A 13870-nucleotide genomic window follows, 5' to 3' on the forward strand; every position below is an offset into this window, starting at 1 on the left:
CATTCTAGAGACTTGAGCACAAAGATCTAGGCTGACATTCCAGTGCCGTGCTGAGGGAGTACTGCACTGTCAGAGGTGCCGTTTTTCAGATGAGACGTTAAACCGAGGCCCTGTCTGCTCTCTCAGGTAAACGTAAAAGATCCCATGGCACTATTTTGAAGAAGAGCAGGGAAGTTAGCCCCAGTGTCCTAGCCAATATTTATCCCTCAATCAACATTTAAGACAGACTGGGCGAGAAACTGATGTGCTTACCGCCACCTGGTAACGCCAGTGATGTGTGAAAAAAATGGTAGCCACCACTCTTGCGCCAGCTGGAGGTGGTCCTGGCGGCAGCCGCCACCGTATTGGTCACCCCTTTGCGCTGGCAGTGCCCTGAAAAAAAAATGGTGGCTTGGACACGCCAATTTAACATCACGTATGCGAACTTTGACCTTAGCACTCAAGTCATTGCTGGGTCCTAAGCATGCCAGGTTAACCTGGCGTGCAAGCAGGCTGACAGATGCTGATAGGGGCCATATCTGCCGCTGTTAAAGGGACGCACACATCAATCAGGTAAGTTTGAATGGAAGGGTTTGGACTTTTTTTACATTTTATTGAAGTGGTGGCTTGCTGCAATAGATGTGAAAAGTTTTTTTTAAGTGTTTTGGAAGTGCTGCTGGACGCTTGCAAGGGCTCGGATGGTAAGTGAATGCATTTGCGAAGACAGAACATGCTGCAAATACTCAGCAGGTCACGGAACATCCATGTTATTCTTCCTGGTAAATACTGAGGCAAAGTAATTATTTAATATTTCTGTCATTTCGCTGTCATTACCTGTGAGTTCATTGTATGCATCCTTTAATGGCCCTACCCCTATCTTAATTTTCCTTTTGTTATTTATGTATTTGTAGAATATTTTACATTTATTTTATATTCCTTGACAATTTAATTTTGTAATTTCTCTTCACCTTCCTAATTGCTTTTTGACTTCTTTCTTAAACTTTTCACAATCCCTTTTGTCGTCCTCTCCTTTGTTGTATATGTACTTAGTGTATACCTTTTTCTTTAGTTTCAATTTTGCTCTTAACTCTTTATTCATCCATGGTGTGTCAGTACTAGCTAGTTTGTTCTTGTTTTTTTGAGCAGAATACAGAGGGATCTGGGGGTCCTTGTACATGAATCACAAAAAGTTATCATGCAGGTACAGCAAGTAATTAGGAAGACAAATGGAGTGTTGGCCTTTATTGCAAAGGGAATGGAGTATAAATATAGAAACATAGAAGATAGGAGCAGGAGTAGGCCATTCGGCCCCTCAAGCCTGCTCCGCCATTCAATGAGATCATGGCTGATCATCCAATTTCAGTACCCTGTCCCTGCCTTCTCCCCATATCCCTTGATCCCTTTAGCCTTAAGAAATATATCCAACTCCTTCTTGAATATACTTAATGAATTGGCCTCCACTGCCTTCTATGGTAGAGAATTCCACAGGTTCATCACTCTCTGGGTGAAGAAATTCCTCCTCATCTCAGTCCTAAATGGCTTACCCATTATCCTTAGACTGTGACCCCTGGTTCTGGACTCCCCCGTCATCGGGAACATCCTTCCTGCATCCAGTCTGTCCAGTAGGGAAGTCCTGTTACAACTGTACAGGGCATTGGTGAGACCACACCTGGAGTACTGTGTACAGTTTCGGTCTCCTTATTTAAGGAAGGATATACTTGCATTGGAGGCAGTTCAGAGAAGGTTCACAAGGTTGATTCCGGAGATGAAGGGGTTATTTTATGAAGAAAGGTTGAGCAGTTAGGGCCTATACTCATTGGAGTTTAGAAGAATGAGAGGGGATCTTATTGAAACATATAAGATTCTGAAGGGGCTTGACAGGGTAGATGCAGAGAGGATGTTTCCCCTCGTGGGGGAATCTAGAACTAGGGGGCATAATTTCAGAATAAGGGGGCACCCTTTTAAATCGGAAATGAGGAGGAATTTCTTCTCTCAGAGGGTCGTGAATCTTTGGAATTCTCTTCCCCAGAGAGCTGTGGAGGCTGGGTCATTGAACATATTTAAGGTGGAGATAGATAGATTTTTGAACGATAAGAGAGTCAAGGGTTATGGGGAGCGGGCAGGGAAGTGGAGTTGAGGCCAAGATCAGATCAGCCATGATCTTATTGAATGGCGGAGCAGGCTCGAGGGGCCAAATGACCTACTCCTGCTCCTATGTCTTATGTTCTTATGTAATATATTTCTCCTGAGCTCTATTGATGACTGTTTTAAATATTTCCCACTGCTGTTCTATCTCTTTGTCAATTTTTTTCCAGTTTATCTTCGCTAGTTCCATTCTCATCCCCTCAACATTAGCTATTTCCAATCTATTACTTTAAGTCTTACTTATGTCTCTCTTAATCATTATCTTAAACCTTATTATGTTATGATTGCTATTGCCTAAATGTTTCCCTCTGCTTAATTCTCTTATCTGCTCTGATTTTTTCCCATTACTAGATCCAGCAGTGATTCCTCTCTTAGAAACATAAACATAGAAGATAGGAGCAGGAGTAGGCCATTCGGCTCCTCGAGCCTGCTCCGCCATTTAATGAGATCGTGGCTGATGATCTAAATTCAATACCCTGTCCCTGCTTTCTCCCCATATCCCTTGATCCCTTTAGCCTTAAGAAATATAGCTAACTCCTTTTTGAATATATTTAACGAATTGTCCTCTACTGCCTTCTGTGGTAGAGAATTCCACAGGTTCACCACTCTTTTTGGGCTTCTTACATACTGGGTCAGAAAGGAGTCCTGTACACACTAAAAATGCCATTCCCTTTTCCCCTTTCATTACCTCTTCCTGCTAGTTTATTTGGGGGTAGTTCAAATCTCCCATGCTTATTATTCTATGTCATAGCATTATAGAACATACAGCACGGAAGGAGGCCATTCGGTCCATCATGCCTGTGCAGGCTCTTTGAAAGAGCAGCTATCCTTAATCCCACACCGCCGGCTTTATGTTCGTAACCCTGCAAATTCCGCATCCTCAAGTACCTGTTCAACTCCCTTATAAAATTATTCATGGAATCAGCTTCCACCACCTTTTCAGGTAGAGCGTTACAGATCCCGACAACTCTCTAAGTGGAAAAAAATATCTCTTCATCTCCCCTCTACATCTTTTGCCAATGATTTTAAATCTATGACCCATGGTTATTGACCCATTCGCCAGAAGGAATAGTTTTTCTCTATCTACTCTATCAAAACCTCTCATCATCTTGACAACCTTTATTGGGTCACCTCTTAACCTTCTCTGTTCCAAGGAGAACAGTCTTAACTTTACCAACCTCTGCAAGAACTAGTGATAATGGGGGACTTCAATTATCTTATTATAGACTGGGATAGTAGTAGTGTAAAGGGCAGAGTGGAAAGAATTTCTGAAGTGTGTTCAGGAGAATTTTCTTGATCAGTACATTTCTGGCCCAATGAGGATGGAGTCATTGCTGGATCTGGTTCTGGGGAATGAGATGGGTCAAGTGGAGCAAGTGTCAGTAGGGGAGCATTTAGGGAACGGTGATTGAAGGTTTAGATTAGCTATGGAAAAGGACAAGGACAAGGAGCAATCTAGAGTAATACTTAATTGGAGGAAGGCCAATTTCAGTAGGTTGAGAACGGATCTGGCTCGGGTAAACTGGAATCAAAGACTGGCAGGCAAAACTGTACTCAAACAATGGGCTGCCTTTAAAGAGGAGATGGTTCTGGTATTGTTGAGGTACATTCCCACGAGGGGGAAAGGTAGGGCAACCAAAGTCAGAGGTCCCTGGATGACGAAAGAGATAGAGAGTAAGATGAAGTAGAAAAAGGGGGCGCATATGACAGATGTCAGGTTGAGAATACAAGTGAGAACCAGGCTGAATATAGAAAGTTCAGAGGGGAAGTGAAAAAGGAAATAAGAGGGGCAAAGAGAGAGTATGAGAATAGACTGGCAGCGAACATAAAAGGGAATCCAACCCTCAACCAACATCACTAATAAAAAAATGAGTATTACATAGATTTACATGGAATATACAGCACTGAAACAGGCCATTTGAAACAGGCACAGAGCGGGATTAAATGGAGTGGACTTGAACAGAGTGCTTTATTTGGGAATTTAGAAAGAGTGGGAATTCGGAGAAGAGGGGGAAGGAGTTGTTGCTTTTTGCCTAGACTACTTGTAGTGCTTTGTGTTACAGTAGATATTTAATTTCAGTACCCTTAACTTAATCTAGATCAAGTAAGTAGTCAAGAAACTACACTGTAAACTAAGTTACCTAATTACAAATTTAAGTAAGAACATAAGATAAGAAATAGGAGCAGAAGGAGGCCATTTGGCCCTGCCATTCAATAAGATCATGGCTGATCTTCTACCTCATCTCCACTTTCCTGCACTATCCCCATATCCTTTGATTCCCTTAATATTAAAAAATCTATTGATCTCTGTCTTGAATATACTCAATGACTGAGCCTCCACAGCCCTCTGCGGTAGAGAATTCCAAAGATTCACCACCCTCTTAATTAAATAAAACAAGGTCATATAGGGATGGCAGTGCAGGTGGTGTGCCACAACTGCAGCATGTGGGAGCTTGTGGAGAGCATTGTGATCCCGGACAACCACGTTTGCAGTAAGTGCCTGCATCTTGAGGGACTTCAGCTCAGAGTTTATGAGCTAGAGTCTGAGGTGCAGACATTGCAGGGCATCAGGGATGGGGAGAGTTACCGGGATACTTTGATCCAGGAGGCAGTCACACCCCTTAGGTTAGGTAGTGGTACAGGTCTGGTTAGTGGTAAAGGAGAGGAGGGTGTGACTGCAACTCATTCAGGTAAGAGGACCCCAGTGCTGGAGGAGCCTCAGCCTTTGCCCTTGTCTATCAGGTATGAGGTTCTTGCTGCCTGTGTGGATGAGGGAAAAGCCTACAGGATGGATGAGCAAGCAGACCATGGCACCATGGTGCAGGAGGCCATTCAAGTCGTGGGGGAGTGAAAGGGAATTTAGTTGTGGTAGGGGACAGTATAGTCAGGGGGATAGATACTGCTCTCTGCAGCCGCGACTGAGTGTTCCGAAGGTTGTGTTGCCTGCCCGGTGCCAGGGTTAAAGACATCTCCTTGCGGCTGGAGAAGAACTTGGAGTGGGAGGGGGAGGATCCAGTTTTCATGGTCCACGTAGGAACCAACGACATAGCTAGAACTAGGAATGAGGTTCTGCTGAGGCAGTTTGAGAAGCTAGGATCCAAATTAAAAAGCAGAACCTCAAAGGTAATAATCTCTGGATTGTTACCTGAGCCACGCACAAATTGGCATAGAGGTTTAAATGCGTGGCTCAGAGTGGTGTGGGAGGAAGGGATTTCAGTTCATGGGGCACTGGCACCAGTACTGGGGAAAGAGGGAGCTGTTCTGTTGGGACAGGCTCCATTTAAACCGGGCTGGGATCAGTGTCCTAGCGAACCGAATAACTAGGGCAGTAGACAGGGCTTTAAACTAATGAAGGGGGGGGGGGGGGGGATTCAGGAAAGAGTAAATTTAAAAGCAGCGAGAGAAATGTCGAGGCTCTAGAGCAGAGCAGAGTTTTGAGTAAAAATAAGCAGAGTGGGTCAGGAAGGGACAGAGAATAACAAAGGTAATAGGACATCAGTGAAATCAGGGAAACATAGAAATAAGTCAAAGCTAAAGGCACTACATCTGAATACGTGAAGCATTTGCAACAAAATAGATGAATTAATAGCGCAGATAGAAATTAACAGGTTTGATCTAATAGCCATTACGGAGACGTGGTTGCAAAGTGACCAAGGTTGGGAACTAAATATTCCAGGATACTTAACTTTTAGAAGAGATAGGCAAAATGGAAAACGAGGAGGGGTAGCCCTGATAATAAAGGACGGGATAAAGACAGTAGAGAGAAAGGATCTTAGCTCCGAAAATCAAGAAGTAGAATCATTTTGGGTGGAGCTAAGAAACAACAAGGGGCAGAAAACATTGGTGGGAGTTGTTTATAGGCCCCCAAACAGTAGTTGTAATGTAGGGCAGAGTATTAATCAGGAAATTAGAGGCGCATGTAACAAGGGTAATACAGTAATCATGGGGGACTTTAATCTACATATAGACTGGGCAAACCAAATGTGCAGTAATAGTGTGGAGAACGAATTCATGGAATGTATACAAGATAGTTTTCTAGATCAGTATGTTGAGGAACCAACTACGGAACAGGCTATTTTGGAGCTAGTATTGTGCAATGAGAAAGGGTTAATTAATAACCTTGTAGTAAAGGGGCCTTTAGGGAAGAGTAACCATAATATGATAGAATTTTATATTGAGTTTGAAAGTGATTTAGTTAAATCCGAAACTAGGGTCTTAAATCTAAACAAAGCAAACTATGTAGGTATGAGGGGTGAGTTGGCTAAGGTAGATTGGGAAACTACATTAAAAGATATGAAGGCAAACAAGCAATGGCTAGCATTTAAAGAATTAATATATAATTTACAACAAATATACATTCCTTTAAGGCACAAAAACCCCACAGGAAAGGTGGTCCAACCATGGCTAACAAGAGAAGTTAAAGATAGTATTAGATCAAAGGAGGAGGCTTATAATATTGCCAAAATGAGTAGGATTCCTGAGGATTGGGAGGATTTTAGAATTCAGCAAAGGAGGACCAAGAAATTGATAAAGAAAGGGAAAATAGAATATGAGACTAAACTAGCAAGATACATAAAAACAGACCGTAAAAGTGTCTATAGGTATGTAAAAAGGAAAAGATTAGCGAAAGTAAATGTGGGTCCCTTACAGGCTGAAACAGGAGAAATTATAATGGGGAATAAGGAAATGGCAGAGAAATTAAACAAATACTTTGGGCTGGATTTTGTCAATGGGGATGTGATGGAGGCGGGACTCCCACTTTTTGGGTTGTAGTCCCACCTCCATCGATTTGTGGCCAACCCACGCGATTTTCCCTTGATTGACCTTGTTGAGCCCGCCCAGCGGGCTCAGCAGGCCAATTAAGGGACACCCGGTTACAGGTGACGTCAGGGATTGACATTTCATCTGTCAAGAGCTCCCAGCACAGGTCAGGTACCTGCCTCCTGGGAAACGGGCATGGAGGAGGGTTGGAGGCGGGAAGGGTCCATGCCCCCCGAATCTGCAACTTTCCCCCCACTCCCGCCTCCAAACCCACCTCCACGGGGCTTGGAAATTCGAGCCCTTTGTATCTGTCTTCATGGAAGAAGACGCAAAAAACTTCCCGGAAATAGTGGACAACCAAGGGTATAGCGAGAATGAGGAACTGAAAAATATTAGTAAAAAAATAGTACTGGAGAAATTAATGGGACTGAAAGCCAATAAATCGCCATGACCTGATGGCCTACATTCTAGGATTTTGAAACAATGGCTATAGAGATAGCGGATGCATTGTTTGTCATTTTCCAAAATTCCATAGATTCTAGAATGGTTCCTGCAGATTGGAAGGTAACAATTGTAACCCCACTATTTAAGAAAAGAGAGAGAAAATGTGGGTGGTATGTTGGCCTTCGTAGCGAGAGGGTTTGAGTACAGGAACAAGGATGTCTTGCTGCAGTTGTACAGGGCCTTGGTGAGACCACATCTTGAGTATTGTGTGCAGTTTTGGTCGCCTTATCTGAAGAAGGATGTTCTTGCCATGGAAGGAGTTCAGCGAAGATTCACCAGGCTGATACCTGGGATGGCAGGAATGACGTATGAGGAGAGATTGGGATGATTGGGCTTGTACTCGCTGGAGTTTAGAAGAATGAGAGGCGATCTCATTGAAACTTATAAAATTCTGACAGGACTAGACAGACTAGATGCAGGAAGGATGTTCCCGATGGTCGGGGAGTCCAGAACCAGGGGTCACAGTCTAAGGATAAGGGGTAGGCCATTTAGGACAGAAATGAGGAGGAATTTCTTCACCCAGAGAGTGGTGAACCTGTGGAATTCTCTACCACAGAAGGCAGTCGAGGCCAATTCATTAAATATATTCAAGAAGGAGTTGGATATATTTCTTAAGGCTAAAGGCATCAAGGGGTATGGGGAGAAAGCAGGGACCGGGTACTGAAATTGGATGATCAGCCATGATGGCATTGAATGGCGGAGCAGGCTCGAGGGGCCGAATGGCCTACTCCTGCTCCTATCTTCTATGTTTCTATGGAACTACAGACCAGTTAGCCTGACATCAGTAATAGGGAAAATGCTAGAATATATTATTAAGGGTGTGATAACAGGGCACTTAGAAAATAATAATAGGATTGGGCAGAGTCAACACGGATTTATGAAAGGGAAATCATGTTTAACGAATTTTGAGGTTGGAACTAGCAGAATAGATAAGGGGGAACCAGTGGATGTGGTGTATTTGGATTTTCAGAAGGCATTCGATGAGGTGCCACAGAAGAGGTTATTAAACAAAATTAGGGCTCATGGGATTGGGGGTAATATAGTAGCATGGATTGAGGATTGGTTAACGGACAGAAAACAGAGTGTAGGAATAAACAGGTCATTTTCCGGTTGGTAGGCTGTAACTAGTGGGGTACCGCAAGGATCAGTGCTTGGGCCTCAGCTATTCACAATCTACATCAATGATTTGGATGAGGGGACCAAATGTAATATATCCAAGTTTGCTGATGATGGGTGGGAATGTAAGTTGTGAGGAGGATGCAAGGAGGCTTCAAGGGGATATAGACAGGCTAAGTGAGTGGGCAAGAACATGACAAATAGAATATAATGTGGAGAAATGTGAAGTTATCCACTTTGGTAGGAAAAATAGAAAAGCAGAGTATTTTTTAAATGGTGAGAGACTGGGAAATGTTGGTGTTCAGAGGGACCTGGGTGTCCTTGTACACAAATCACTGAAGGTTAACATGCAGGTACAGCAAGCAATTAGGAAAGCAAATGGTATGTTGGCCTTTATTACAAGAGCTTTTGAGTATAGGAGTAAAGACGCCTTACTGCAATTATATAGGGCCCTGGCGAGACCACACCTGGAGTATTGTGTACAGTTTTGGTCTCTTTACCTAAGGAAGGATATACTTGCCATAGAGGGAGTGCAACGAAGGTTCACCAGACTGGTTCCTGGGATGGGGGGATTGTCTTATGAGGAACGATTGAGTAGACTAGGCCTATATTCTCTAGAGTTTAGAAGAATGAGAGGGGATCTCATTGAAACAAACAAAATTCTTACAGGGCTTGATAGGGTAGATGCAGGGAGGATGTTCCCCCTGGCTGGGGAGTCTAGAACCAGGGGTCACAGTCTCAGAATAAGGGGTCGGCCATTTAGGACTGAGATGAGGAGAAATTTCTTCACTCAGAGGGTGGTGAATCTTTGGAATTCTCTGCCCCAGAGGGCTGTGGAGGCTCAGTCGTTGAGTATATTCAAGACAGAGAGCGATAGATTTTTGAATATTAAGGGAATCAAGGGATATGGGGATAGTGCAGGAAACTGGAGATGAGGTAAAATATCAGCCATGATCTTACTGAATGGCGGAGAAGGCTCGAAGGGCCAAATGGCCTACTCCTGCTCCTAATTCTTATGTTCTTATGTGCCAGTGTTTATGCCCCACACAAGCCTCCTCCCACCTCTGTTCATCTAACCCTATCAGCATCTCTTTCTATTCCTTTCTCATTCATGTCTTTAGCTGGATTCAACTTAAATGTATCGATGCTATTCGCCTCAACTCCTCTTTGTGGTAGCAAGTTCCACATTCTCACCACTTCCTGAGTAAAGAAGTTTCTCCTGAATTCCCTATTAGATTGATTAGGGACTATCTTATATTTATGTTCTCGTTTTGGTCTCCCTATAAGTGGAAACAGCTTCTCTATGTCTATTCTACAAAATCCTTTCATTAAAGACCTCTTAGGTCACCCCTCAGCCTATTCTTTTCTAGATTAAAGAGCCCCAGCCTGTTCAATCTTTCCTGACAGGTATAAATCTGATAAATAAAGAGGAGGTACTAGAAAGGCTGGCTGTACTTAAAGAAGATAAATCACCAGGATCAGATGGGATGCATCCTAGGATGCTGAGGAAAGTAAAAGGTGGAAAGTGTGGAGGTACTGGCCATAATCTTCCAATCCTCCTTAGATACAGGGATGGGGGTCAAAGGAGTGGAGAATTTCGAATGTTACACCCTTGTTCAAAAAGGGTGTAAGGATAAACCCAGCAACTACAGGCCAGTCAGTTTAACCTCGCTAGTGGAGAAGCTTTTAGAAACGATATTCCGGGACAAAATTAATATTCACTTGGACAAGTGTGGATTGATAAAGGAAAGCCAGCACGGATTTGTTAAAGGCAAATCGTGTTCAATTAACTTGATTGAGTTTTTTGATGAGGTAACAGAGAGGGTTGATGAGGGCGACGCAGTTGATATGGTGTACATAGACTTCCAAAAGGCGTTTGATAAAGTGCCACATAATAGGCTTGCCAGCAAAGTTGAAGACCATGGAATAAAAGGGACAGTGGCAGCATGGATACAGAATTGGCTAAGTGACAGAAAACAGAGCGTAGTGGGGAACGGTTGTTTATTGGACTGGAGGAAGGTATACAGTGGTGCTCCCGAGGGGTTGGTACTAGGACCACTGCTTTTCTTGATATATATTAATGACCTGGACTTGGGAGTACAGGGTGCAATTTCAAAATTTGCAGATGACACAAAACTTGGAAGTATAGTGAACAGTGAGGAGGATAGTGATAGACTTCAAGAGGACATAGTCAGGCTCGTGGAATGGGCAGACATTTGGCAGATGAAATTTGCATAGAATTACATCGGATATATGGCACAGAAACAGGCCATTCGGCCAAACCAGTCCATGCCGGCGTTTATACTCCACTCGAGCCTCCTCCCGTCTTTCCTCATCTAAATCTATCAGCATAACCCTCTATTCCCTTCTCCCTCATATGCTTGTCTAGCCTCCCCTTAAATATATCAATAAATCTATCTATATCAAGGCAGCCGCGATCCCGCGCAATCAGCTCGGCACTCAGAGTGCCGGGCTAATCGATCGCTGGCAGGAACCCGCAAATAAAAATAGAACAGGAAAGGTAAGTTTATATCCACTTACCTCGGTCACCTCGCCTTTAATCGTTGCCCCCAAAGCAGCCGGCCATCCGATACATGCCTCCTGCAGCTGTCGGCACTGCTGCAGGGGGCGGAAGTCAATTTTGGGTTCGGGGCGCTACCGGGGCGATACGCACGGCGATGACGTCACGATCACTGGCCGAAGGAGTTCGGGGCGCAATGCTGTAGCGCCGCTGCAGAACTCCCGCCGAATATGGTGGGAGTCAATGTCAGTGACGCGCTCAGTCGCAAAGCCATTAGCGCCCCTAATGGGAGGCGCAAAACCACCCAATTTCACCCCCATAGAGTACAAAAGCAAGGAAGTTATGATGAACCTTTATAAAACACTAGCTCGGCATCAACTGGAGTATTGTGTCCAATTCTGGGCACCGTACTTTAGGAAGAATGTGAAGGAGTTAGAGAGGCTGCAGAAAAGATTTACGAGAATGATTCTCGGGATGAAGGACTTCAGTTACGTGGATAGACTAGAGGAGCTGGTGTTATTCTCCTTAGAGCAAAGAAGGTTGAGAGGAGATTTGATCGAGGTGTTCAAAATCATGAGGGGTCCAGACAGAGTAAATAGAGAGAAACTGTTCCCATTGGTGGAAGGGTCGAGAACCAGAGAACACAGATTTAAGGTGATTGGCAAAAGAACCAAAGGCAACATGAGGAAAAAATTTTTTTTAAGCAGCGAGTGGTTAGGATCTGGAATACACTGCCTGAGAGGGTGGTGGAGGCAGATTCAATCGTGGCTTTCAAAAGGGAATTGGATAAGTACTTGAAAAAAATTTGCAGGGCTACAGGGAAAGGGCAAGGGATTTGGACTAGATGAAGTGCTCTTGAAGAAAGCTGGCACGGGCTTGACAGGCCAAATGGCCTCCTTCTGTGCTGTAACCATTCTATTCTATGATTCTCTCCTCATAACTGAAGTCCCTCATAGAGTCATAGAGTTATACAGCACAGAAAGAGGCCCTTCGGCCCATCGTGTCCATGCCGGCCATCAAGCCCTGTCTATTCTAATCCCATTTTCCAGCACTTGGTCCGTAGCCTTGTATGCTATGGCGTTTCAAGTGCTCATCTAAATGCTTCTTGAATGTTGTGAGGGTTCCTGCCTCTACCACCCTTTCAGGCAGTGAGTTCCAGATTCCAACCACCCTCTGGGTGAAAAAGTTTTTCCTCAAATCCCCTCTAAACCTCCTGCCCCTTACCTTGAAACTATGCCCCCTGGTGATTGACCCCTCTACTAAGGGGAAAAGTTCCTTTCTATCTACCCTATCTATGCCCCTCATAATTTTGTACACTTCAATCAGGTCCCCCCTCAGCCTTATCTGCTCTAAGGAAAACAACCCCAGCCTGTCCAGTCTCTCTTCATAGCTGAAGTGCTCCAGCCCAGGTAACATCCTGGTGAATCTCCTCTGCACCCTCTCCAATGCAATCACATCCTTCCTATAGTGTGGCGACCAGAACTGCACACAGTATTCCAGCTGTGGCCTAACTAGCGTTTTGTACAGCTCCATCATAACCTCCCTGCTCTTATATTCTATGCCTCGGCTAATGAAGGCAAGTATCCCATATGCCTTTATAACCACCTTTTCTACCTGTCCTGCTGCCTTCAGGAATCTATGTACATGCACACCAAGGTCCCTCTGATCCTCTGTCCTTCCTAGGGTCCTACCATTCATTGTGTATTCCCTTGCCTTGTTAGTCCTCCCAAAATGCATCACCTCACACTTTTCAGGGTTAAATTCCATTTGCCACTGTTCTGCCCATCCAACCAACCCGTCTATATCGTCCTGTAGCCTGAGGCTTCCCCCCTCGCTATTTACCACTCCACCAATTTTCATGTCATCTGCGAACTTACTGATCATACCTCCTACATTCATATCTAAATCATTAATGTACACTACAAACAGCACAGGACCCAGCACCGATCCCTGCGGTACACCACTGGACACAGGCTTCCAGTCACAAAAACAACCTTTGACCATCACCCTCTGCCTCCTGGTAACATCCTGCTAAACCTCCTCTGTACCCTTCTAAGGTCTTTACATCGTTCCTGAAGTGTGGTGCCCAGAATTGTCCACAATATTCCAGCTGAGGGATAACCAGTGATTTATAAAATTCTGTCATATATCATTGACATCTTTCTCCCTCCACTTCACTTCCACCAATAGATGGTCTATAGTATACACAATATCTACATATCTTTCTCTTCCTTTCTCCTTCATGTGCTTATCTAGTTTCTCCTTCAATGCATCTGTGCTTTTCGCCCCAACCACTCCCTGTGGTAGCGAGTTCCACATTCTCACCACTCTCTGGGTAAAGAGGTTTCTCTTGAATTCCCTATTAGATTTATTAGTGACTATTTTATATTTATGGCACCCGCTTTGCAGCAGTTTAAAGACTAGGGGGGACAAATTGGGTGTCGCCCATTTTGGGTGCTAATATTGGCCGGGCGCAATGTTTAGCGCCCGGCGCTAATTATCGCCTCCAACTGCAAAATTTGCCTCTATCGCCTCTGGAGGTAATTTGAGCACTAAATTAGGCGCTACACACCTCTCTTATGGCGCTAACATCGGAGAGTGAGGCGCTACCTCAGAACACTACCAAAGCTCAGGCGATGTCAGTTGCCATGGAAGCCACAGACTGGCGCCGTCCAGTTTTTAAAGGGGAGGGGCCATCTTGCTGGCCAGCCACACCCTGCTTATTGCAGCCTTGAATCTCGGCCTGGAGAGACCTCGAAAGCAATTGTGTTGGAAGCACTAATGGACAGGCCCAGGGAACGAGCTCGGTGCTTAGGAACTTCAAAAGTGGTGCTGAGGACCAAA

At 44.4% G+C, this 13870-nt stretch overlaps 1 protein-coding gene across 1 annotated transcript in view; it reads right to left on the reverse strand.

The window, feature by feature from the left end:
- Positions 1 to 13870, reverse strand: part of tat (tyrosine aminotransferase) — a 121663-nt gene that overhangs the window by 61426 nt on the left and 46367 nt on the right. The window lies entirely within an intron of this gene.

Source organism: Somniosus microcephalus, chromosome 6 (assembly GCF_052327205.1).
Source record: "Somniosus microcephalus isolate GS21.2 chromosome 6, FLI_Smic_1.0, whole genome shotgun sequence".
Classification (NCBI taxonomy): Eukaryota; Metazoa; Chordata; class Chondrichthyes; order Squaliformes; family Somniosidae; genus Somniosus; species Somniosus microcephalus.